Here is a 26,635-nt window from a genome sequence, read left to right as displayed (position 1 = left end):
AACCTTGAGGACATTATGTTGAGTGAAATTAGTCAGTCACAAAAGGAGAAATACTGCATAGGACCACTGTTGTAAAAGACTAAGAAAAAGAACCCATATTAAAGTGGAAGGGGGATCCTTTGCTGGTTACTGTTATGTGGGGAATGGGGTGAGGGGAGGAAGGGTAAGGTGGAGCACAGGGTAGGGAATAGACACAGGATAGTTTGGGTGATGGGAAGGGGGAGGCAATACACAAGAAGGGGAAGGGAAATGGAAGAACAAGGCTCTTGGGAAAACAATTAGGTAGGTTTGCATGGGCTAAGTGGGACAGAGGTAAATAATGATGTATGTACAACCTTGGAACAACAGGGCTCTGGGATACAGGGATCGAGACATGGTTGGAATGAACAAAAGGGGGAAAATAATGTTAAGATGCTTGGCTGTCTTTTGAATCTTGGTTTCCCTGGCATACCATTATAAAATAGACACTTGAGGGGGACATAAAGTAATAGCTAGAAATATCACCATAGAAAACTTGTAAGACCATCTTCTGCCTGTAACTGATTGGATATCTAAAATGGGGATACACCATCCCCAGTGAAGGAGGTTTTCTGCAGACCCTCTGCATTACATAAGACCATAGGAGGAATCCTAAAACCCATCCAGAATCTTCTGAGATGGGAAATTGCCATTTGAAAGGACAAGTAGACCAGTCTGGAGCCGCTAGAAGAACAGAAGATACTTCTTGAAAAAAGGCCAACAGGAAAAATACAAATCAATAAAGGCAGTCCAACTGATCACTACAAGAACAAGCAAGTTGCTCGCCCAGGAGACATCAAGCCAAGTGGTCAGTCCCTTCAGGTCAAGACCCCTTCCAAGACTAAGACTCCATGGGAATACAAGCTCTGATTGGCGACCACGTTGGTCACCGATAAGGAGAAGTTAGGGGGAAACAGCAATGGAGCTGTGAGCTAAACCCTATGAACCTGGGTGGAGACCTGGTTGGCCAGCAGTGTGGCAAGATTTGGGGATTCTTGGGCCCAGAGTCAGTGACATAGCCACAGAGGACTAGAGTGGAGAGTGACGCATCCAGCTGATAAGAAGAGAGGGCATATGCATAAGAACACCCATACTTGCAGATAATACCCACTTGACTTTGCTTCAATGACTGGATGATCAGAGCTCAACTAGAAGAAGAAAAAAGAGGAAAAAAAGAGTAATCTGATACAATTTGATAAATTTGACCTACACCTATGGATGCAGTATCTCAAAAGAGGGAATAAATCTTTACAGTGAGGATCATTCTCACTACCTCGATACAGAGAGTAGACAGGGATGGGCAACTTTGACATTGGCTACCCAAAATGAGGGACTACAAAGGCAAGCAGTGACTGGATTACAAGCTTTCAAGAGGGAACCTAGATCCATGGGTCACAGAGGAAAGTAGTATCTCCACAGAATTGTGTCCAATTTGTCTGGGTGGGACTGATGAAAGGAAATGGGGATAGGTCTCTTGTACAATAGTGAATAATTGCTATCAGGACTGACTGTGAGGGTTGTAAATGTAAAGGTAGACGTTTTGTAGCAAAAGGAGGGTAGTGATTGACTTTGCAGTCCATGAGCGGAGGTCCCTGGGACCATCAAGGGAGAAGAGCGGAGTGTGGGACACGACCCAGAGAAAACAGTGTCACCAGAGATAGAGGCAGAGATGATGACGTGGAGAGATAGAGCAGCTGGGGACTCTAGACCCAGAGAGGGAGATGGGCTGTGCACTGATGACCCAGGGGGCAGGCTTGCAGGATATGCCCTTTGGTTGATTGATGATGCATGGATGGGATTGTAACCATGACAATGAAACGATATACAATAAGATGAATGTAAAGCTAATGTTCTCCCACGTAAACACTCACATAATTCAGAATAAAACATTTTTTTTTAAAAATTTATTCTCTTACAGATTGTTGTTGTTGTCAGGTGCCATCGAGTCGGAACCGACTCATAGCGACCCCATGCACAGCAGAACGAAACAATGTCCAATCCTGGGCCAACTTCACTACCGCTGCCACACTTGAGTCCATCAATGATGCCACCTGGCCGATCCATCTCGTTGGGGGTCTTCCTCTTTTTCTCTGACCCTCCACCTTACCCAGCATGACATCCTTCTCCAACGATTGTTTCCTCCGGACAATATGTCCAAAGTAGGAGAGATGAAGCTTAGCCATCCTGGCCTCCAAGGAGCACTCTGGCTGCACTTCCTCCAAAACAGATCTATTGGTTCTTTTGGCAGTCTAGGAGGCTAGAAGTCCACATTCAGAGGACTGGCTCCAGGGAAAGGTGCTTGTCTCCTTTCAGCATCTGTAGAACCAGAATTCCTTGGAGAGCTCTGTGTTTTGGCATTATCTTTCCCCTTCACAGTGTAGGGCCAAAGTATGCACTCTACTCTTGGTTCTTCTTTCTATGTGGCAACAGGTCCTCTTTCTCTCTTACACTTCAAAGGAGATTGACTACAGCCTAATTCTGTAATTGCATTCAGCCTCATTGGCATCATAGAACTGAGGATTTACAACACATAAGACAATCACATCAGATCAGAACTGATCACATCAGATCATATCATGAGGGTAATACATTATATTAGACCTCATGATGAGGGATTGTTGTTGTTGAGTGCTGTAGAGTCAGTTCTGACCCATAGCAACCCTGTAGGGTTTCCAAAGAGCAGCTGGTAAACTTGAACCTCTGACTTTGTAATTCAAACGGCTTTGCAGTCTGGAGCATTAACCTACAGCGCCACACCAGGGATAACTACATCTTAACTCCCAAGCCAATGAGAATCTAGACCCAGCCAAGTTGACATAAAATCTTAACTGTCACAAATGGTAAATTATATAAAGTATTGCAGATCTGTTAAACTTACATTTCCCTTTTCCTATTGAATGGGCACTGAAGTATTTAGGGGTGAGTGAGCATAACCAGCAACTTCTAAATTTGGTAAGAAAAAAAATTAGATGATTGTTAGATAGATAGATGATAGATAGATAGATAGATAGATAGATAGATAGATAGATAGATAGATAGATAGAGACAACTGGGCCACATATTATCAATAAATAAATAAGATATAGGGTATGAAGGCATTCCTTGTTCTATTCTTGCAACTATTTTGAAAGTTTGGAATTATTTCAAGTAAAAGGTCTTTAAAAATTTAAGTTATGCAAATGATTACCACCACCACCACAAAGTTAAAACCACTCTCCAGTCAAGAGCAATGAACAACATTTTAAGAACATCTCCAAAAATATACAGTAGATTCTTTTAGACTCAGGACAGCCTTCATGCATATTTATATGAAACCAAAGTCTCTATAAATGCAAGTAATAAGCAAGTCACCTCAGAAGACCTTCCAGTCTGCTATTTTTCCTCTAATTTTTGACTAGCTGTTCCCCTTCTGAGTCTTCTGCTAGTCAACCATTTTGTTGTGATCTTTCATCCAAAAATATCAAACACATTGGTGTCGAGTTCATTCCAACTCATAACAACCCTTAGGACAGAGCTGAACTGCCCATAGGGTTTCCAAAGATCTAAGTCTTTACAGAAGCAGATTGCCACATCTTTCTTCCAGGGGGTAATTTGTGGGTTAGAACCACTGACTTTTCAGTTAGCAGCCTGCTTCACCAAGCTCTCCAAACTTTCTATTACCATAAAAAAATACAGTGAAGAAATTGAACACAGCAAAATCAATTAACGTACATGATTTTTCTTTTAAGAAACCAAAAACTGAAGGTTACAATTCTGAACATGAACAGGGTCGTGGTTCTACTGAGGGGAAATAATATCCATTTCCCTTATGACTTGAACCATCAACTTTATTACAGAGTTTTATTAAATCATCATTATTTACACTGGTCCAGAATAGTAATGCTTGCTTCTCTCAGGGAAAGCCAAGCCTCTTCACTGACTTTGCACCTGATTCTGCACAATGTCTGTCAGTTGTCTGCTTCATTCCAGCACTGATAATCCACAGAGGATAATTTACACACAAACCATGTGTCAATGGTGTTCCCCATAGATAAAAATAAATTAGGGCCACCGCTCTCTATACTTGGGTACTTAGAAAACGTAATAATTGCTGTTTTGTCTTAAATTGTTAGTTTTACCAAGTCCTTCACAGATAAATTTATACTAGTAAAACTTGTCCATAATTTATTTTTGAGAGCTTGAAAATGCTCTGCCCTGGAGACACAGAAAAACCCAAAAACTGAGTTCTACCCTCAAGAAGATTGTGATTAAATTACAATCACACGTTGTAAGTAGGTAGCCACATAGACCTTGTGCTTTAGAGTCCAGAAGACTTAATGCACCAAACAAGAGGAGCCCTGACACAGAGCATACTTCTATAACAACGTTTTCACCCTTGTTATCAGCTGTGTTTCGTTCTTTTGTACATAGGGTCACTATGAGTCGGTACAGACTCGATGACATCTAACAACAACAACATCAGCCAGATGGACCATGCTCTCTCTTACCTCCTGGACATTGTATATACTGCTCCTCTCCTCTTGCATTTCACCTTACCACTCTCTATGATGCTTTCCAATCACTAGCCCACCTCCCTTGCTTGTGTTAAATTCTGTAGTTCCCAGTTTGAATATAATTGCACCTGAAAAGCTTTCACTGACCTTCTCCTACTGGATTAGAGATCCTTCCTGTGTTCTTCCAGTGGGCTGTGCATGGACTTGTTACAGCCCTTATCACATGCAAAGCAAGAAGGTTGCCAGTGTGTTTTAGAATCCGATTGCTGGGATTAATATCCTGGGATCCATCAGTTGGTTATGTAACTTGGAGGCCTAAGTCAAATTAATCAAGTTACATAAATTTTTGTCTGTCCTCTGGTAGCGTAGTGGTTACGAATCGGGCTGCGAACCTTAAGGTCAGCGGTTCGAAACTACCAGTTGCTCCGCGGGAGAAAGATGAGGCTTTCTACTCCCGTAAAGATTTACACCCTCGGAAACCCTGTACAGGGTCGCTATGGGTCGGACCCGACTCGATGGCACTTAACAACAACAACAACATAATTTATAATCTCATCCCATCTTTGAGCCAAGATCTGTTAGAGGGTTGCCTTCCCCTAGTTATGTCTTCAAAGGTGATAATCCTAAGAAGCCATTTGAGAGTCATTCGTTTAGTTTGGGCATTATGTTTTAATGAGACAATATTCAAATTTTTCCATTTCCATTTTCATTTCTCATGAAGAGTAGGAGATGAATGATGATGACAAGTGATCTCTGACCACTCCATTCTGTAGGAACTTTGAGTATGTTCCCAATTTTCCAGAATACAGAAAAAATAAATGTTACACCAAAATCCATGCAAAAGTTATTACACTTAAAATAGGAGGCAGTCAATTATAGAGCATAAAATCATGGGTTTGTGTGTCAACCAGAGTTGACTTTGTCTTGACCCAGACACTTCCTAGCTGTGTGACTTGGGGAAAGTTTTTCAAATTTTCTTTAACTCTAGATTCAGAATCAGAGGTGTCTGGGCTATGTCTTCCAAGTCAAATAAGTATGTTAGCCAGTTTTATGAATTTCACTGTGTCCTCAAAACTTATGTGTCAAAATTGTAATCTGTAAATATCACCTTGCTTGGAAATAGGGCTTTCTTTTGTCATGTTAATGAAAATATGCTAGAGGTAGATGGGTCCCAAACCTAATCACTTCTGCATTATTAAAACATAATAGACACAAAGACCCAAACAGGGAAGATAGATGCCAAGTGACACCAAGGAACACCCAAGAACCCATTGAACAAGAAAGGGTGGGTCTCCATTCTTGTCACACCCTCAATTTATACTTCTCACCTCCTGAACTGCGACAGAATAAGTTTCTGTTTTTAAAGCCACGCATTTATAGTTTTTTGTTATGACAGTACTAGATAGTCAAGTTTCTAAGAAGAGGAAGAGAGAGGAGTAAAATTATGAGTGAGTAAGGGGTCCTGGTGTGGTGCTGTGGGTTAATACGCCAAACTGCAAAGCCGTTTGAACTGCAAGGTTAGCAGTTCAAGCTCACCAGCTGCTCCTTGGAAACCCTATACAGGGTCGCTCTGGGTCGGAACTGACTCGACGGCACTCAACAAGTGTATATAAAAACATCTTATCCTGCCCACCAGGTAACATCTCTAAATGGTACTGAAAAAAATCCCAGTCCTGTTTAGTATGATGTATCCATTTCTACCTCAAAAGTTGATGCTAAATTCTTCTGATTTTGAGGTTATATTAGCCTTTAAATATAGTTTCAAGATGCCTTTACTTGCGCAGCAGCTAAATGGGGATCGTTATTTTAATGTTGTAGCCTTTTCTAGTTAGTTTAAACAGTAAGTTTTCTCTTTAAAGACTTTCTTCTATCAGTAATGTCCAGAGATGTATATTTTAATAATATCCTTTTTTTCCGAGTCATTATAATTCATTGCTAGGAGAAGGAGTAGCAATTCAAATGCCTTTGTTGGTCTGGTCATATAGAATTATTGTCTGAAAGTTGGGTAATAAGAATATAGGACCAGCAAACTGACTAGCACCTAAATAATAGTGGTATGTGGGTGATGTCCAAGGGTGGGAACATAAGGTAAGGTTTCTAGGAATGGAGTTAAATCATGAATGTGGACCAATTGTTGTTGTTGTCAAGTGCCATTGAGTTGATTCTAACTCATAGTGACCCTATATAGGATTTCTAAGGAGCAGCTGGTGGATTTGAACCACCAATCTTGCAGTTAGCAATCCAGTGCTTATTCTACAGTACCACACCAGGACTTTATTGAGATAGTCCTGAAAGAAAACAGAATCCAAGTCTTGAATCTTGCTTGATTGCTGTCATTGGCCAGGCTCTTGGACGTATTGGGAATCTCTAGGTAGTTGGTTAAGTTGTCTTAGCACCACTAGTGAAAGTGTCACTTTATATTCCTGGGCAAAGAGGAAACGGAGACATGAAGCAAGTCGAAATGTAGAAGCAGGAGCTTTTCTGAGAGAGAGTCAGGAGCCATGGTGGTGTCCTGGTATCCATAGTATATATACTGAAATGGGGAAGTGGTGTGTGCGCTGCTCAGGGCATAAGTGCACAGAACTGCTCAATGTAGGCCTTAATCCATTCTGGGAAGACTGCTGCTTACTTATTCCCTTGTTATGCAAAGTGTAAGCAGCAGCATCTGGAAGCATGTTAGAAATGCAGTTTTCCAGACCTCACCTTAGACCTACTTAGTCAGATAAATCATTTTAACAAAAACCTTTACTGTTTAGGAATCCATGATTTACCATAATAATAATAATAATACCAGTCTTACTGGCCTGATACAGACATTGGAACTGCTTAGATAATGCCCTTAGTCACCCTTCATGTCTGGAAAATTAATTCACAACAACCCCCATGCATGCCTCAATTTTCAGCCAAACTATTGGAGGAACAGTAATTCTGGGGAGGTCCACACACTTAAGAATAATCAACCTTTAGAGATCAAAAGGGCAGCATCTGCCCAAGAAGAAAGTTCAGAAGGGTTAGGAAAGAAGGAAAAATGCAAACAGGAAATAGAGGGATAAGAGATGTTTGATTGTGGGGATTTCAGTCAATAAGATGAAACAAAATGTAGAAGAATTGTTGAATGGAAACTGGAAACCTTCACCCAATTCACAATAAGAAGAAAGGAAAAAAGAAAGAAAGAAACAGCATCAGTTTGAGTCAGTTAAAGAAAAGATGCATGAGAAGCAAAACAATTTTATTTATTCATACTTGGCCATTTTTTATATGAGTAAGATCAGAACATAAACAGTGATAACAAGCATGGAAACATTTTTTAATGTATAAGGGATATAAAGTTATTAAGTATCTACTCAACAGGTCCTTCTGGGACAACTCATCGCCTATCATTAAAATACTGTTAAAGGTTTAATTGTCATTGTTAAGTGCCATCAAATTGATTTCCACCCTTAGCAAGCCTGTATAGGGTTTTCGAGCAGCAGCTGTGATCTTGAACCGCCGATGTTGCAGTTCAAATGGCTTTGCAGTCTGGCACATTAACCCACAGCATCACACCCAGACTCCAAAGGTTTAATTATGACCCCTAAAAAGATATATATATTTAAATCTTAACCCCTGTACCTGTGAAGATGACCTTACTAGGAAATAGGGTCTTCGCAGATGTAATTAGTTAGTGTGAGTTCATACTGAAGTAGGGTGGACCCTAATCCAATATAGTTGATTTCCTCATTTTAAAAAAATGGAAAAGAGACACAAATAAAGACACAGAGGGGAAAGGCAGAGGGTGAATTTATTCTGCCATAAAACAAATGCCTGGGGCTACCAAAAGCTGGAAGAAACAAGTCTCTGTCCTCAAAGCCTTCAGAAAGTCCAGCTGATATCTGATTTTGGACTTCTAGTCTCCAGAGCTGTGAGAGAACAAATGTTTGTTGTTGTAAACTTCTCAGTTTGTTATAGCAGCCCCAGGAAACTAACACAAATTGCTAAATCCTTGCTCAAATGTATCTTCAGTTTTCTACACAGATTATCCTTGCAAGAAGTTTCATTATAATCAATGCCTATAGTTTGAAGCATCTGCTCAGTGGTCACCGACTTGAGTTTATATCCTCTAGTAATTCAGACACGTGTACTGTTTCCAGTTTTGCATTATTTCAGAATAGCTTCAGTCAATCATATGTGAATATTTCTTTTTACTTAAAATAAGTGTCCAGAACTAAGATTTGTTAGATAAAGATAAGAATGATTTTTGGCTTTTGACACAGACCATGTATTAGCATCTCTGGATGAGCCATTGGTGAAAATAGCATCAAGTTTCCCCTCCTCGTCCAGCACATGACTTCACTGAGGTCCTAAAGGCGTATTGGCTTCCTGGAAACCTCTGCGTGCAGACTTAGCCTCAAAAGGATGCTGGCCAGCATTTTAGATTTGGTGCGGCCAATCCCAGTCAACTTCACACTTCATTACTTTATCTCCACCCTGATTTCTCTTTAAAGAAATGTGATTTCTTATTATGAATGGGCTGTGTATGGATCTCAGTTGTTTAGGATACACATTTTTTTTTTTAATTCACAATTATGGCAACCTAGTAAGTTATGTGAACTATGGGTGTGGCTGATGCACCCAGGGGACTAATGAATTCCACACCTATCAAATAGGGTTTAGTGAAGAACAAAGAAACAATCTATGACAAAAAAAAATGCTTTCTAAATAGCAGAGAAATTGGTAGTTAGAAGGTATCATTAATATGATGTAACTTACACCCTCGGAAATCCTGTACAGGGTCGCTATGGGTCGGAACCGACTCGACGGCACTTAACAACAACAACAACAACCCTAAATATATCTAAATTTTTCTTTACATGCTGTTCCATTTTCTAAACCTTTTACAATTTCTATCAACTTGTCTTTGCCTAATATTGATTACAAGTTCTTTTCAATTGAAACACCGATAAGAAGAAAACATAATTCAGGGATCAGTCAAGAAAGTGGCTCAGAACATAGAGAGATGACTTTCAATCTCCAGTGTATATGTGATTCCGTTGGGGATACTGCTAAAATGCAGATCCGGATTCAGGAGCAAGGTCTTTGTTATCAGAGTTTGGTCCACAAAGAAGCAGATCAGCATCATTTGAGAGCTTGTTAGATACACACAACCCGAGACTCCACTTTTTATAACAAGATTTCAAGGTGATTCATGTATTGTTGCTAGATACCATTGAGTAGGTTCTGACCCATTTTATATACAACAAAATAAAACACCACCTGATGCTTCACCATCCTCACAATTGCTGCTACTTGAGCCTATTGTACCAATCCATCTTGTTGGGGTTGAGGGTCTTCCTTGTTTTCACTCCCTCTCCACTTTACCAAACATAATGTCCTTCTTGAGGGACTGATCCCTTCTGATAATATGTCCAAAGAATGAGAGATGAAGTCTGGTCATCTTGGCTTCTAAGGAACATTCTGGTTGTACATTTTCCAACACAGACTTGTTTGTTCTTCTGGCAGCCCAGGGTACCTTTAACATTCTTCTCCAACACCATAACTCAGATGCATCAATTATTCTACTGTCTTCCTTATTTCACATGATTTCCAACTTTCACATGATTCATATACAGAGTAAAATTAGATAAGAACTGGCCCGAGCTTCAGGTTTCTTGTTTCTAAAATGTTTTGTGCCCAGTACACAGTAAGAGTTCTATGAGACACGGTAAGGTATTATGAAAATCTGAAGTTGCAGATTTAAAAGAGCACTCCTTACAAATGAACAGACAGTAACTGCTGTTGAGTTTGAGGTTGGTGAGAGGACCCAGGGATGTACTTGGCACTTGGCACTCGGAGCAGTCACTCCAGGATAGGGGAGGTTCACTATAAAATTGCTGTTTGGCTCTGGTGGCAGAAGGACATCCAGGGAGGTGATGGTGGTATTGTTAAATGCTTTCGGGTCAGTTCTGATTCACAGCGACCCTGTGAGTCACTGGTGTACTTGAACTGCCAACCTTGTGGTTAGTAATCCAGTGCTTATCCTACAGCACCACACTGGATAGACATAATATAAAAAATATCCTTCTTAGCAGACTTGGGAGCCTATGAGGTAACAAGAGGAAGCAGCTATATATTCCCCAGCAAGGCAGACCTGAGTAGTGGTGGTGGTGGTGGTGGTTGCATGCCGTGGTGGGTAGAGGCTGGCATAAACCACAGGTCTACCTTTTAGAATAGGTCCCACACTAGTAGCCTGGCCAGCATCAGCCACACACTAGCCATCCAGCCTCTGTCAACTCAAGACTCCTGAGAGGCAACTAGCTTACATTACTGCTATGTTGTTAAGTGTCATTGAATTGGCTCCAACACATAGTAACCCTGTATAGGATTTCCCAGGAGTGGCTGGTGAGTTTGAACTGCTGACCTTGTAGTTTAAACTGACCTTGCGGTCCAGTGCTTTATGCCACAGTGCCACCCAATGACTCCATCTTATCACGCTTCCCTCTTTATTGCCATTACAGTAGTCTGCTTGGGAAATACAGAGTCACATTTAGAAAATAAAGGGCACCCATGCTCTGCTGTTGAGTCCATTCAGACTCATTGTGACCACAAAGGACAGAGGACAACTAGTCCATGTGGTATCGGAGGTTGTAAATACTTCCAGAAGCAGGCTGCCTTAGTTTTCTCCTGTTGAGAGGTGATGAATTCGAACCACTGACCTTTCCATTAGTAAACTAATGCTTAATCCACTGTGCCACTTGGGATCCTAAAAAAGGCCACAGAAACTACACTCTTAGACTTTAGAAGGAAAGCCTTAACCTGTTGTTGTTGTTGTTGTTAGTTGTCACTGAGTTAGGGCGATCTTATGTACGCAGAGTAGAATGGTTTTCCATAGGGCTTTCAAGGCCGTAATCATTCAGACATGGATCAATGGCATATCTTCAGAGATACCGCTGGGTGGATTAAAATTGGCAACTTTTGAACTAAGAGTTGAGTGCATAATCATTTCTGTTTCCCAGGAACTCATCCTATACACACACACCCATTCTATAGACTCAGCTGTGCATGTTACCCACCTCAGCAGCCTCAGCTCTACCCAGGACCAGGACACCATTTTCATATGAAACAAATGATGCTCATCAGTCCTAGCTCAGAATAGGAAAAATCAAACACCTCTGTATTCTCTAGCTCCTAAACTTGAGCCTAGGCTGATGTTAGAGTCAGAAAATCATGGTTTTTAACTTCTGGCTCTACTGTTTTCTTTGTTGAAATGGACTAGTGTTGGCCATTTTGAATCTGACAATCATATGGTCTACTATGCTGGTAATGGCAAATTGAAAAGGAATAGTGTCCTAGTCAGTGATAGTATGTCCACACACCTGCAAGGAAGACAAGTTAATATCACTATTTATTCAAATTTTATGCACCAACTACTAATACAAAAATTTTTTAAAATTTGAAGATTTTTATCAACTTTTTCAGTCTGAAATTGGTTAAACATGTAATCAAGATGCATTGATAATTACTGGTGAATGGCATGTGTAAGTTGGAAATAAAGTAGCCTCAGTAGTTGGGGAATATGTCTTTGGTAATAGAAATGAGGCCAGAGATCACATGATAAAATTCTGCATAATTACTTATTCACAGGTAGTATCTTTTTCAACAATATGAGCTATAGTGTTACATATGGATCTCATCAAATGAAATGGATACGAATCAAATCGACTACATCTGTGGAAAGCAGCAGTCAAGAAACCAAACAATGTATTACATTGGGCAAACCTGCTTGCACAAGTCCTTTTTAAAATGTTGAAGAGCAAAGATGTCAGTTTGAGGCCTAACATGCACCTGATACAAGCCATGGTATTTTCAGAAACCTCACATGCATGCAAAAATTGGATAGTGAATAAGGAAGACCATAGAAGAACTGATGTCTTGTTGTTACATTGTGTTGGAGGAGAATATTAAAAGTGTCATGGGCTGCCAAAAGAACCAACAGATCTGTGTTGGAAGAAGTGCAGCCAGAGTGCTCCTTGGAGGCCAGGATGGCCAAACTTCATCTCTCATACTTCAGACATATTGTCAGGAGGGACCAGTCACTGGAGAAGGATATCATGTTTGGTAGGGTGGAGAGTCAGAGAAAAAGAGGAAGACCCCCAGCAAGATGGATTGGCAAAGTGGCAGTATCAATGGGCTCAAGTGTAGCAACAGTTGTGAGGTTGGCCCAGGACTGAGTAGTATTTCATTCGATTGTGCATAGGGTCACTATGAGTCAGTACTAGCTTGATGGCACCTAACAACAATATCAATAGAAAGGTACAAACATGAAGAAATGGTTTGTACTAAGCACTTCCTTTATAGCAGGCCCTGTTCTAAATGCTTTACATGCATTGACACATTTAATCCTCACATCATTCCTATGAGGCAAATGCTATTTTTTATCCTTTCTCAGATAAAGGAAATGGAATACAAAGAATTTAAATGATTTGTCACATTTATTCCCTTCTGAGAGACCTCCCTGTCCAGCTGTATTTGCAAATATCACCTATTCCTGGATGGCCATGCTCAATGCTCAGTAATCTGCCTAGCTGCACCATTGTGTACATAGGCACTAGTTACACACAGTTTCTCTTTCCATTTTTGCCTTAATCTTTCCACATACACATTCTCCTGGAAATTCAGATGACTATCCCCAGCTACTACCTCGTACCACTCAGTCAGTTCAAGGTAGCCAGACCTCCATCAACCAAGGCCTGTAGCAGTTTCTGATACTTGTCCAGTCATGTCTTGAGTAACTGCTCAAGTCTAGAATCTTTGTAACTTTTACACATTAAAAAATAAAATGTTCAAAAGGTCTTCAGGAAATGAAGAAGGTAGATGAACTATTAGAAGAGTCAGTTGCCCCAGTGTATTCTGAACAATTAAGATACAATATTGAAATATAATTTTTTAGTTTTTTTAATTCTTTCATCCATCCTTCTACTGAACAGAAATTGAGAGATCATCTACTCTGTACTAGACTCAGAATTAGGGACATAGATGAATAAATGACACAGTTTAGTGTGAAAAGACAATCTTGTGAACAAAGCATTCTTACTGAATGCATTCAATGCTCTAATAAAAGAGTACCCAAGAAAAAGTAAGCTATTTTATGGGACACCAATGGAAATTTCACCAAGGGCTGGAATGTGACAATGAAAAGTTCACCAGGGAGTTAAGAAGAGAAGGACATTTAAGTTAATAGAGTTGAAGGGCAGTTCAGGTAAAGGAAACAGTATGAACAAGGGTGGTGAGGTATGCAGGAACTGAAGAGAATCTAGAATTTAGGGCTTAAGAAGGGAGAGCTGGAGAACCCAATATAGACTAAGTCATGGAAGGCTTTGTGTTGCTGATGAAGAGAAGAAACTACCTTTAACCCGAGAGGTGATATAGCCAGATATCTGCCATGGGAAGACTTAGGACAGCATATTTCAAGCTAAATAAGAGGAAGAGACTTCAAAAGTCATTGGTACCACTGTTCATTCAGAAGTGAAAACATGGCAGAGACTTGAAGCGTGGCTCTAGCTATGCAATAGTGGGTAAGGGACAGAGAGGAGCACTCCAAGGGATAGATGCCATAGGTATCAGTACCCAGTGGGTGGAACAAGGGGGAAAGTAGGAATTTTAGAAGACTCTTTAATGTGTAAAAATACCCTTCCATTTGTGGAAGGGGGTAATTTGGTAAATTAATTATAATCACTGGGATTAAAATTTATCAGATTAACTACTGAGTAGCTCTTTTATTTGGTTGCAGGGTATGACGGCTCTGTGTCTGAGAAGGGCCCATCACCATTTTCCCATAAAATCCAAGATCTAAGTGCTGAAAAGCAGCATTCACAAAATCAAATAATGTATTGCGTTGGACAGGTCTGCTGCACAGGACCTCTTTGAAGTGTTCGTGAGCAAAGATGCCAGTTTGGAGACTGGGGTGTGACTATCCCAGGCCATGATATTTTCAATAGACTCATACACATGTGAATGTTGGACGGTGAATGGGGAAGACTGTAGAAGACTTGATGCATTTGAGTAGTGGTGTTGGAGAATATAGGGAGTACCATGGACTGCCAGAAGAACAGGCAGATAGATCTCTGTTGAAAGAGGTATAGCCAGAGTGCTTCTTGGAAGCCAAGATGGCAAGACTTTGTCTTTCCCACGCTCTGGACATGTTATTGGAGGGGATCAGTTGTTTCAGAAGGACATCATGCTCAGCATAAAAGAGGAAGATGCTCAACAAGATGGATTGGCACAGTGACAGCAGCAATCGGTTCAAGTGTAAAGACGATTGTGAGCATGGCACAAAACCATGCAGTGTTTCATTCTGTTGTACATAAGGTCACTATGAGTCAGAACAGAGTCAAGGGCACCTAACAACAACAAAAGTTGAAAATAACCTCTTGAAGGTTGGACTGAGGATGGAAAAGCCCCTTCCAAGATGAATCACGTGCATGGCATATGGCTTGTTGTATGGCTTCTCCTTAGAGTAATTCTCTATATATGACACATACCAGCATCAGAAGGTACACATTATTGTTGTTGTTTGTTGTTAAGTTGTTGTCAAGTACCATTGAGTCAGTTCCAACTCATATTGACGCAGTAAGGGGTCTCCAAGGAACAGCTGGTGAGCTTAAATGGCCTACCTTGTGGTTCAAACTGACCTTGCAGTCGAGTGCGTTAACCCACAACAGCACACCAGGACTCAATTATTGTTGTTGTTAAGTGCCATCAAGTCGGTTCCGACCCATAGCAACCCTATATAGGATTTCTGAGGAGCGGCTGGTGAGCTTGAATTGTCAACCTTGCAGTTCAAACGGCTTTGCAGTCTGGGGCATTAACCCATAGTAGTACTGTCAAATTGGTTCTGACTCATAAAGACCCTATCAACAATAGAAATGAACACTACCTGGTCCTTCATCACACTCACCTTCATTGCTGTGTTTGAGCTCATTTTTGCAGCCATTGGGTCACTCCATCTCACTGAGGGTTCTCCTCTTTGTTACTGACATGCTACTTTACCAAGCATGTTGTCCTTCTCTAGGGACATGTTCCTCCTGGTAACATGTCTAAAGTACATTAGACAAAGTCTTGCCATCCTGGCTTCTAAAGAACATTTTGGCTGTCCTTTCCACAAGACAAGTTGGTTTTTCTTCTGACAGTCCATGGTAATTTCAATATTCTTCACCAATACCATAATTAAAATACATAAATTCAAAAGTCTCACCATCCTTGCCTCCAAGAATCATTCTCTATTATACTTCTTCCAAGATAAATTTGCTCATTCTTCTGACAGTACATGGTATACATATATATATATATATATATATATATATATATATATATACATACATAGAGAAAGAGAGAGAGTCAGTCCTAGTGTGGCACTGTGGGTTAATGTTCCAGACTGCAAACTCACTTGAACTGCAAGGTCAGTGGTTCAAGCTCAGCCACCACTCCTTGGAAACCCTATACTCCTTGGAAACAACATATATATATATATTTGTTGTTGTTGTTGTTATGTGCCGTGGAGTCGGTTCCGACTCATAGCGACCCTGAACAGGGTTTCCGGGGCTGTTAATCTTTATATATATATATGTTGTTAAGTGCCTTGAATTGGCTACTGCCCATAGCAACCCTGATTACAAGGGTTTGCAAGGAGTGACTGGTAAGTTTAAACCACTTACCTTGTGGTTCAGTGCTTTAGGCCACAGCACCACACTAGGACTCCCTACAGCACCTGGTATTCCCAGGAGGCCTCCCATCCAAGTACTAATCAGGCCTGGCTCTGCTTAGCTTCCAAGATCTTAGGACCAAACAAGATTGGGTGCATTTGGGTGGTATGACCATATCTGTATGTTGTTGTGGCATTGAGTCAGTTCTGACTCACATTGACACTGTATAGGATTTCCAAGGAGTAGCTGGTGAGTTAGAACCACAGTCCTTGTGGTTCAAACCAACCTTGTGGTCTAGTGCTTTAATCCTATAGCACTACACAATGACTCCCATATATTGTGTGGTGGTTATGTGCCGTGGAGTCAGTTCTGACTCATAGCGACCCTGTATAGGGTTTCCAAGGCTATAAATCTTTACGAGAGCAGAAAGCCTCATCTTTCTCCTGTGGAACAGCTGGTAGTTTTGAACTGCTGACTTTGTGGTTTGCAGCCCAATTTGTAAACATGTATCAAATATTCCTGACTCTCTGGAAGTAAGTTATGATCATGAACCCCAATTTACACATAAAACAACAGAGGCCAAATTCAGAGAGAACGTGGTAGTGGGAAGGGCGTTAGGTGAGAAGTCAGAGGAAAACATTGACGCTGTTGCTATCTGAGTGATCCTGGGGAAGTCATTTCACTTCTCAGATCTCGCATTCCTCAAGCAGAAACTCAGACTAACATGTCTGTTTTCCAAAACAGATTGTAGAGGAATTTGAGGATCTGATATTGAGGAGCCTTGAATTGAGAAGCTATCCTATGGACAGCTGTTAAGTCGTAAAGGCTTTTAAATTTAGGGTTGTTGGGCAAAATCTAATTTTGAAGACACCTATGGAAGCAGTATGGAGAAATAAGGAAAGGGTCTGAGACAAGAGGTGAATAGAGAAATGGCAAATGAAATGCAGCAATGAGACCCAAGCGCTTATTCACAGCTTCTAGTGACAGGGATAAAACCAAGCCCCACCCAGAGTCAGAGGACTTGGGAATTACCCAACACACCACTGCCCCATTTCTGTTTGAGTAGCATTTACGAGGAAAGATCTACTTAGCATCAAAAAGATTATAAATCTCTGTTCTCTCTTTGCTTTTTTTCTGAAATGACAGTCTATGTCCTGATAAACTTCCTGGTTTTATGAAATCTTTAATCTTTGCCTTAGGACCAGGATCCACTGAAGGCTATAAAACCTACAGAAAAACAGAGACCATGAAAAAGATGATCTTCATTAAGTGGTCTCCAAGTCCTTTTTCACAGACTTAGTTAAGGCTTACGGCCATAGTCATGAAAACACTAAAAGTAGCACAATTCTAATGGCAATATAGAATATATCCATTGCTCCAGTAAAAATAGAGAGAGAAAAAGAGAGAGAGAGAGAAAGACTGGTGTCTATAGAATCTACTTGTCAGGAAGAAATGATATTTTATGCATATGCTTTTAAGTACATATATAGTCTTTTTTTCCCTCCCTGCATTCAGAAAAATTTTCAGTATTTTCTATGTACAAAGTGCCAAAAATGAGCTGATCAGATATGTATTTTAGAGACATAATCGAGACAGATGTACATTCTAAACTAAAGACTTAGCTTTGTGTATATATTACTGGTTTATTATCTTTTATTTGTAGTGTTCTCAAGGTGGGGGTATATAAGCTTCTTTAATAGCTTTTCTTTGAATAACAGGAATGTCTTCTACTAAAGACGCAACTCTGAAAGATTAGAGAAGAACCATAAAAAATAATTGTAAGAGCCACGATCCCCTGCCCTCCCACTTAAATAAACTCTGTCTATTCTATTAATTATTGTATTACACCATAAGATACAGTGCTAGGAAACTCCCACTCTTTCTACGGAATCACTCATGCATACAGCATTTGTGATTGATGGACCAGTGAAGTTGAAATGTATAAATGGAGATGAAACATCCCAAGATTAAACAACTCCTAGGAAAGAGATTGGCCCCTTTCCAACATCTTAAACTTGGGCAAGCTTTCAAGGATGAGGATTCAAGGAAAGATGCTCAGTCTCAGTAAGAAGAATGGAATAACCCTTCCCCTTCTTGAGCCTTTAAATATGCCCCAACAACCTTGCTCTTTCATGATCTCCACTTGTTTACTCAACAAATATTGACTGTGGAGCTGAAGATTCCACTCTGTGCAGGCCCTGGGGAGGTACACAGGAGATGCAAAGTTAGCTAAGAAAGGGTCCGACATCAGAGGGACTTACATTCTGAAGCAGTGTCTTATAATCATGGCTGCATATTACAATTACTGGGCTTTCTGATGCTTGAGCCCCACTCCCAACTAATTAAATCATAATCACTGTACAGTCGAAATCACTCTTAAGTCAAAGTTGAAAATCACTGGGAAAGACACAAACAGATGATTATCCTACAGTTCTTCTGAAAGTGCAAGGTTTTCGATAACACAAAAGAAGGGTTCCATCCAAACTATGAGGGAGTTAGAGGTTAACAGAACAAAGCTAAAACTTAAGTATCACCTAAAGATAAAAAGAAGATAACCAGAGGATGGTGAAGTGAAGAAGGGAGATTTTGGGAGAAATATTTGTCAATGAATGACAGATTGTATGGCATTCCCAAGAATTTCAAGATGTTCAAGAAGTACTACTGGAGCAAAGAGTTTTATGGAGAAGAGAAGTGATAACAGACAGGGTTAAAGAAATAGATAAGAATCAAATGTTATTTATTCTTGATTCCTATGTTCTCAGGTATGTCCAAACAAGATTTTGTGCTTTATACTGAAGGCTATGGAGATAAATGAAGGATTTCAGCTCAGGATTAATCTAATGTCTCCATGAGATTTCTATTTTAGAATGAAGTGACATGCAGTGATTGATGTGGGGCAGGTGCACAGGAGAAAGTGAGAGAAGGAGGAGGAAGGACAGATTAGCCATTGGTAACAAAGAGGAGGCATATGATGTGGGAATTAACTACACAGGGATGGTGAAGTAAGAAAGGGTGTGTTTGAGAGACAATAGTGACAAAAATACATGAAACTTGGTAATTAATTCGATGTGAAAAGTAAAGGGAAGAGAAGAGCAAATAAGTTCTGCTTCCTAGTCTGGGTGACCAGATGACTAGAGAAGCACTTTCAGTATTCTGCTCTGCTGTGGTTTTGTTGTCCTTTCTTCATTGATCACTTCAAAGCCAGTACCTATCCATGCCTTCCTTAGGTATTTGAGGAAAGGAAACACTCATATTTGATTTCTGAAGACAATATAATGTGAAACATTAATAGCCTGTCAGTCCTTTGAAAGTGTATACTACAGGTGAGTCCTCTCTAGGTCCTTATTCTCATCAGTTAGATTAGGTACCTTCTTCTTTCCAATTATTACTCCTGGCTAGGTAAGAAGACATTCTTTTCCAGAGAGATCTGAAAGCCTATCGCCCCAGGGCAAAGAATCCAAGAGGCAACTGGATTGTCAGACCATGAACAGAATGGGAGAACTGTAAGAGAATTGATGGGCATCTCCTCCTTAGTCTTGCCTTGACTGGGACCTGCAAGCATTAGTTTTGGACACTCATAGGATGTAAAAAATATTTATTAAATGAATGAGTAAATAAATGGATACTGACTCTTAGCTTCAAATAAGAAACTAAGATGTTTCTAAGAGCTTTAAGTCCATCACTCAGTATTTATAGGGCAAATTAATAAATGAGTACAAGTTTGGATGAGTTCATTCATGCATCTGTGGGCAGATATGAGTGGCAAGAGAAGAGGAGATGCTTGAGATTTGAAACCTGGAGGAAAAAAAAAAAAAAGAACAGAGAAAGTTGTGACTACTAACTGAAACAAGAAAGACAGAAAAGAGGAAATTAAGTTTGTATATTAATTTGCTTATTCATCCCTCCAACCTTCTACTCATCCCCATCATCCCTAAATGAAAGAAAAGAGCAACTTTTATAATATAATACACAATATAATTTATTGAATATTTACTATGTGTAAGAACATGTGCTAACCACTTTGCATGAATTCACTAATAATAAGCCTTCAAAACAACCCTGCAAGGTGGACACTATTATTACATTTTACAGATGAGAAAACAGAAGCTTAAATAAATAGCTTGGCAAAGTCACACAGGTTGCAGTGGGACAAAAACTCAAACCTAGAGACAAGACAATTCTGCTACAGGAACTTGTGCATGCAAACTCTTGATTTTCCTCATTGGAATTACAGAGGCAAATAAGGAAAAGACCTTCTCCTTTATATAATACTTTATATAATACTTATATAATACTAGTATTATATAAACTAGTCATCCTACTACAATGTCTACAGTAATAGAGTTGTTGTTAAGTGCTGTCAAGTTGAATCCAGCCCATAGTGACCCTGTATAGGGTTTCCAAGGAGCAGCTGGTGAACTTGAACCACTGACCTTGCAGTTCAAACAAATTTGCAGTCTTGACACATTAGCCCACAGCGCCACACCAGGAATAATAGAGTGGATGTGCATAAATGCTAAAAAAGAGTGGAGCAAGAAAGAAAACCTCAGTTGTCTTCATCCTGAAGCTGACAATTGAGCTGGGCCTGAGAAGACAAGGGGTGAATACTAGTGCAAGGGGAAAGGGAACTAGGTGGGGAGAGTCAAGCAGAGAGATCACCAGGAGTCCATGTCACAACTGTTCCCATCCCATATACAAAAGTGTCTGACACTTCAAGTTGGGAGAAAGTGGAGAGATACAACACTCTAAGGGAAGTTTGCTTCCAGCCCACACAGGTCTTTGATTGCCAAGTTAAGTGATTGGTTTTGGGCCTGTTGGCAACCAGGTGCCACTGGAGAACTTCAAGCTGGGAAATGGTATGATGAATACCGTGTTTTAGAAACCTCTGCTATGGCTTTCTGGAGTGAAAACTGTGACGTGCACAAACACTGGAGCAAGGAAGATCAATTAAGTGGCTATTGTGCTGCCTAGGAGAGAAACATACTCTGAATCAGGGTGGTAGTTTTCAGAAAGAGAGGAGAGGCCAGACAGGAAATGGGATGGATACAGGATCCACAGAGCCTGGTCACTTGTTACCTGAGGAGGAGAAGGGCAGAGAAAAATCAATGATGAATTTGTAGTGTCTAAGTCATTAACTGAGAATGAGAATACAAGAGGAAGCGCTAATGTCAAAGAAGCAAATTACACTTGGAGAATGAAATTAATGTGGTTTATTGTTCTTTTAAACTTCACATTTAAAAAGTAGGTAGGTAGATGATTAGGTTTTCTCTTTGTACATTTGATTAAATAGAAGGTAGGAGAAAGAAGAGAGGAAGGGAGGAAAGGAAGATAAAAAACTTTAAGAACTTAGAATTAGAAGATGAGTTCTGGTCGTGCTGTGGGTTAAACACTGGACTGCTAGCTGCAATGTTGGTAGTTCAAACCCACCAGCCATTTTATAGGACAAAGATGAGGCTGTCTGCTACCATAAAGATTTATAGTCTCAAACACTCTCTACAGGGTCACTAGGAGTTGGAATCCACACAATGGCAGTGGATTTGGTTGGGTGATGTAGTTAGAAGAACAATTTCTGGCTCATAGTAGACACTCTGAATCACAGGACAGAAGCCAAAGTGCAAAGTTGAATATTGCAAAAGAACAGGAATATTGGATAGCTCTCAACTTCATAAGTTCACACAAACCACAAAGATGGAGTACACTTGAGATGCGTCTGTGTCGTAGAAAAATTAACAAACACAACATTCCCATCATATTTGATGTAGACCTGAGAGAAAAATGAGAGTAGGAAGAACACTGAGGTGACGGTAGAGGACGAGTCCCAGGAGCAGGGAGAGAGAGCAGGAGCCTGTTAGAGAAACTGGAAAATATATCAGTTTGCTTTACAGAGTCAGAAAAACTGGGTGGATTAAATGACTCTTTCTCAACCCCATTTGTGTCTGCTTTCCTGGGATTTTTGCACAACTGCCCATGATTCATACAAAGATTTTTTTTTAAAGAGGGCTTACTATGATAATATTTATAGTCAATATAACCAAGGGCTTCTTTGCTTCGGATTTACTTTAACTCCACTCCACAAATCATATTCAAAATATAAATGACTCAGACTATACTTTGAGTATGTTTTTCATAAGTGTCTTAAGTATTACCAGGGAAGATTATGCCAAAACTACTTTTTTTTTCTTTCTTTCTTTCTTTTTTTTTTGGCTTTTGCATGTGACAGGATACTACAGCATATATTAGGATAAATGATTATGAATTTGATTCACAGAGACATATAACAGATTTGTACAGATCTGTAAATTGGAAATGCTTTCAGGATGATTTTTGTTTTGTTTTTATTTTGGGCTTGGGTAATATATGGCTACATGAATTTTCCACTTGTGACTACTTGCTCAGAAAATATAGATTAAGTAAAAAAATATTTTTCACCAAATGAAGAGCCTGCTGATTTATGAAGATGATGCGTAGGCAGAGAATTGTTTTCTAAATCTTCTGCACGAGTCTTAGTCTCAATTTAACGATGTCCGTTTAAAATATTAATTCATGGATAATATTTATTTCCATTTAATTATAATTGTTTATTAATGTCCATCCAATTAAATGATAGCTAAAGACTCCTGGTATGGCACTGTAGGGTAAACACTGGACTGCCAACTACAAGGTCAGTGGTCCAAACTCACCAGTTACCCCTCAGAAACCCTATGAGTCTGAACCAACTCGATAGCACTTAACAACAAACGACAACATGCATTTATTTAAGGAGTCTTGATGTGACACTGTAGGATAAACACTGTACTGCTAACTACAAAGTCAATGGTTCAAACTGACCTTGCAGTTGACACCAGGACTCCCCAAATCCTTGTTGTTGTTGTTGTAATTAAGTAACATTGAGTCGATTCTACCTCATAGCAGTTCAAACCCACCCTGTGGTCCAGTGTATTATCCCACAATGCCACACCAGGACTCTAGTTCCTTAGTATATTAAAGCATGTAAACATTGTTAAGGCTCTTGATAATTCTTACCAAATTACTTTCTCAAACATTTGTACCTATTGACATTCCTACCATCAGCATTTGAGTTTTCTTTTCCTTGTACTCTTACAGTTGTTGTTGTTGTTTTGTGCTATGGAGTCAGTTCTGACTCATAGCGACACTGTACAGAGTTTCCAAGGGAGCAGAAAGCCTCCTCTTTCTCCCGCAGAACAGCTGGTAGTTTCGAACTATTGATCCTGAGGTTAGCAGCCTGATTCATAACCACTATGCTACCAGAGCTCCGTACTCTTACAGTATTCATTTTTATTTATATGTATATGCTTTTATGGAAAATATAATTCTTTTAGAATTCCTTAAGACTCTGGCAGTATGGTAGCTAGCTAATGAAGAGCTATTTCTCACTAGAAATACTCAAAAATGTTATATTAAATACAACTGAAATATATATCTACCAATCATCTATCAGTTTGTCATTTTGTTTGTGACTTGTGTGTTATGTGATGCTGGAAATTATGTTACCAGTATTTTAAATACCATTAGGGTAACCCATGGTAGACAGGCTTCAGGGGAGCTTCCAGGCTAAGACAGACTCAGAAAAAGAGGCAGACCACTTCTGAAAGGTTAGCCACTGAAAACTATGAATAGCAGCAAAACATTGTCTGACATATGTACACATCCAAATCTAAACTAAAGAGAAAAAAATTAAAGAACAAGAAACTAAAGGAAAACATAAAGCCTGTTTATAAGATTCATGGACTAAACCACAAGTATTAAACCTGGAAATAGACCTTAGGGCTAAGTGGTGAGAATTTTCCATCCATGTGAGGATGCGTGAGACACAGATAGGTAGAGAAACACCTGAAATAGGCTACACTTTGAATAAAAATTAATTAGAAAAACCCTAAGCAATAACTTACAGAGGTATCAAGGGAATTTTCCATATGTTTATTGTGGCATAGTGGATCGGTGTTGGGCTGCTAACTGAAAGGTTGGTGGTTCGAACCTACCAGCAGTTTCAAGGAAGAACGATAAGGCAATCTGCTTCCATAAAGATTTACAACCTTGAAAACCCTATGGAGCTGTTCTACTTAGTTCTGTAGGTTTTCTGTGAGTCTGTATTGACTCAACTGGCATTAAGTTTGGTTTGGTAGGAATAAGAAAATGTAAAAGGTATATAAAAGGGGGGGGATCTTCTGTAAGAAATCTTAATTCCAAATCCATGGTACCACAGTGGGCATGGTCAGCAGTTGAAATCACCAGCAGAAAGATGAGGCTTCCGGCTCCCATAAAGATTTACAGCCTCAGAAATCTTATACAGGAGGAATTCTGAGTCAGAATTGACTCCATGGCACGCAATCATTAATCACCACCACACGGGTGTGGCATTATAGGGATTATCACATTTCCATTTGTGTATACTTTCCAGGTTTTAACACTGAAAACAAACTCTTGGAAAAGCCCTCATTCCTCAGCAAATGACAAAGGTAGGTCAGCCCATATAGTAACCAGATTTGTTAGATCCACACTTTATTGGAATCTCAAATCAAGAAAGTGTGAAAATTGGTCAGACCCAATAAACCTCTATGGCCTCAGAAGATTTCATTGTATAACCACTCTTTCACAATGTATGATACATAGGACTCCCCAGATATTGTTGCCAGATAGAATAGTTGATCTAACTAAATTTGAATTTCAGATAACAACAGATGATTTTTCAGTGTAAGTATTCCTCAAATTAATAAAGTACCCATGATTAATCTGAAATTAAAATTAAATGTCACCTGAGAAGAAAAAAATACCTCAAACAGCAATAATAAAATATGCTGAAGACAAGATCACACCTCAAAAATTAAAAATAACACAAGGAAAGGAACCCGAATGATGGGTAGTTAGCACATGCAGCAAATGCAATCATTTGCACTGTAAGAACCAAAAAGTATAAGCAAAGCAAGTTCAAACACTATAAAAGAAATGTTTTAAATTATTAAAGAGTTCAAAGGAAAGGACCAGAAATTATAACAGTACACTGATTAAAAAGAACAGATAAATGTGTAAAATAACTGACTATACCTTTGAGAAACCAAAAATCTAGTCATTAAAACATCAACATTTGGTTAAATAGCAAATTAGGTCGTTGAGGAGAAAAATATGATAAAAATTTAAAGTTGTCATTGAGTTCAACTTACATTATAGACAAATTAATTAACCTTCTCTTCAATGTCCTCATTTGCAAAGTAGATATTAGAATACTACCATTTGATAGGTTTGAAGGAAGAAGTTCAATCTGTAATTAAGGCACTAGTTAAAACATAAAACAAAGCTCCAGAGATTGATGGAATACTATTTCTTTTTAACAAACTCATTCAGTGCTAGAGATGCTCACTTGTCTATACCAAGAAATTTGAAAGACAGCTTATCTGGCCAACACAAGGAAAGATTGGAAGAGAGATAACCCAACTGAACTGAGAAACCATCAAACACTAGCATTAATATCACATGTAGGCAAAATTTTGCTGAAGATGATTCAAAAACAGTTGCAATAATATATCAATAGTGATGCCAGAATTTCAAGCCAGATTTAGAAGAGGACATGGAATGAGATATATCATTGTGGACATCAAATGACTCTTAATTGAAAGTATAGACTACCAGAAAGAGACTTGCTTGTGCTTTATTGACAATGCAAAAACACTCGACTGTGTGTATCATAAAAAACTATGAATACCATTGCAAAGAACAGAAATTTCAGAACACTTACTTGTGTTAATAAGAAACTTGAACCTAGACAAAGAGGCGGTCGTTAGAAGAAAACAAGAGCGCACTACATGATTTAAAATCGGGAAAGGTGTGCATCAGGGTTGTATCATTTCACCATACTTATTCAGTTTGTAGGCTGAGCAAATAATCCAAGAAGCTGGATTATATAAAGTAGAACATGACATCAGGATTGGAAGAAGACTCATGAATAATCTGCAATAGGCAGATGACATAACCTTGCTATATGAGAGCAAAGAGAACTTGAAGTACTTACTAACGATGCGAGACTACAGTCTTCAGTATGAATTGCACCTCAATATAAAGAAAATGAGAATTCTCACACTGAACCAATAAATAGCATTATAATAAGTGAAGAAAAGATTGAAGCTGTCAAAGACTTCATTTTGCTTGGATCCACAATCAACCCTCATGAAATCAGCAGTCAAGAATCAAAGGGCGGGAACAAACAAGATGGCAGATCAGGTAGATGTGTAGTACAGAGCTCCACCAACAACAACACAGAATACCCGACCAAGCAGTTTCAGGGGATGGTCCCAGAACTCTGAATCACATATAAAGGAATACTTAGAAGGTTGGAAGGCTCACAGCTGGGGGAATTTGTGGCAGAAGCAAGAAATCTATTGCTTTCTAGTCCGGAACGCTCGGCTGCTCCAGGAGCTGCCATCTTGGGTGAGA

Source organism: Chrysochloris asiatica, unplaced genomic scaffold, assembly GCF_000296735.1.
Source record: "Chrysochloris asiatica unplaced genomic scaffold, ChrAsi1.0 scaffold00069, whole genome shotgun sequence".
In the NCBI taxonomy this organism is placed as follows: Eukaryota; Metazoa; Chordata; class Mammalia; order Afrosoricida; family Chrysochloridae; genus Chrysochloris; species Chrysochloris asiatica.
This window is presented reverse-complemented; position numbering follows the sequence as displayed.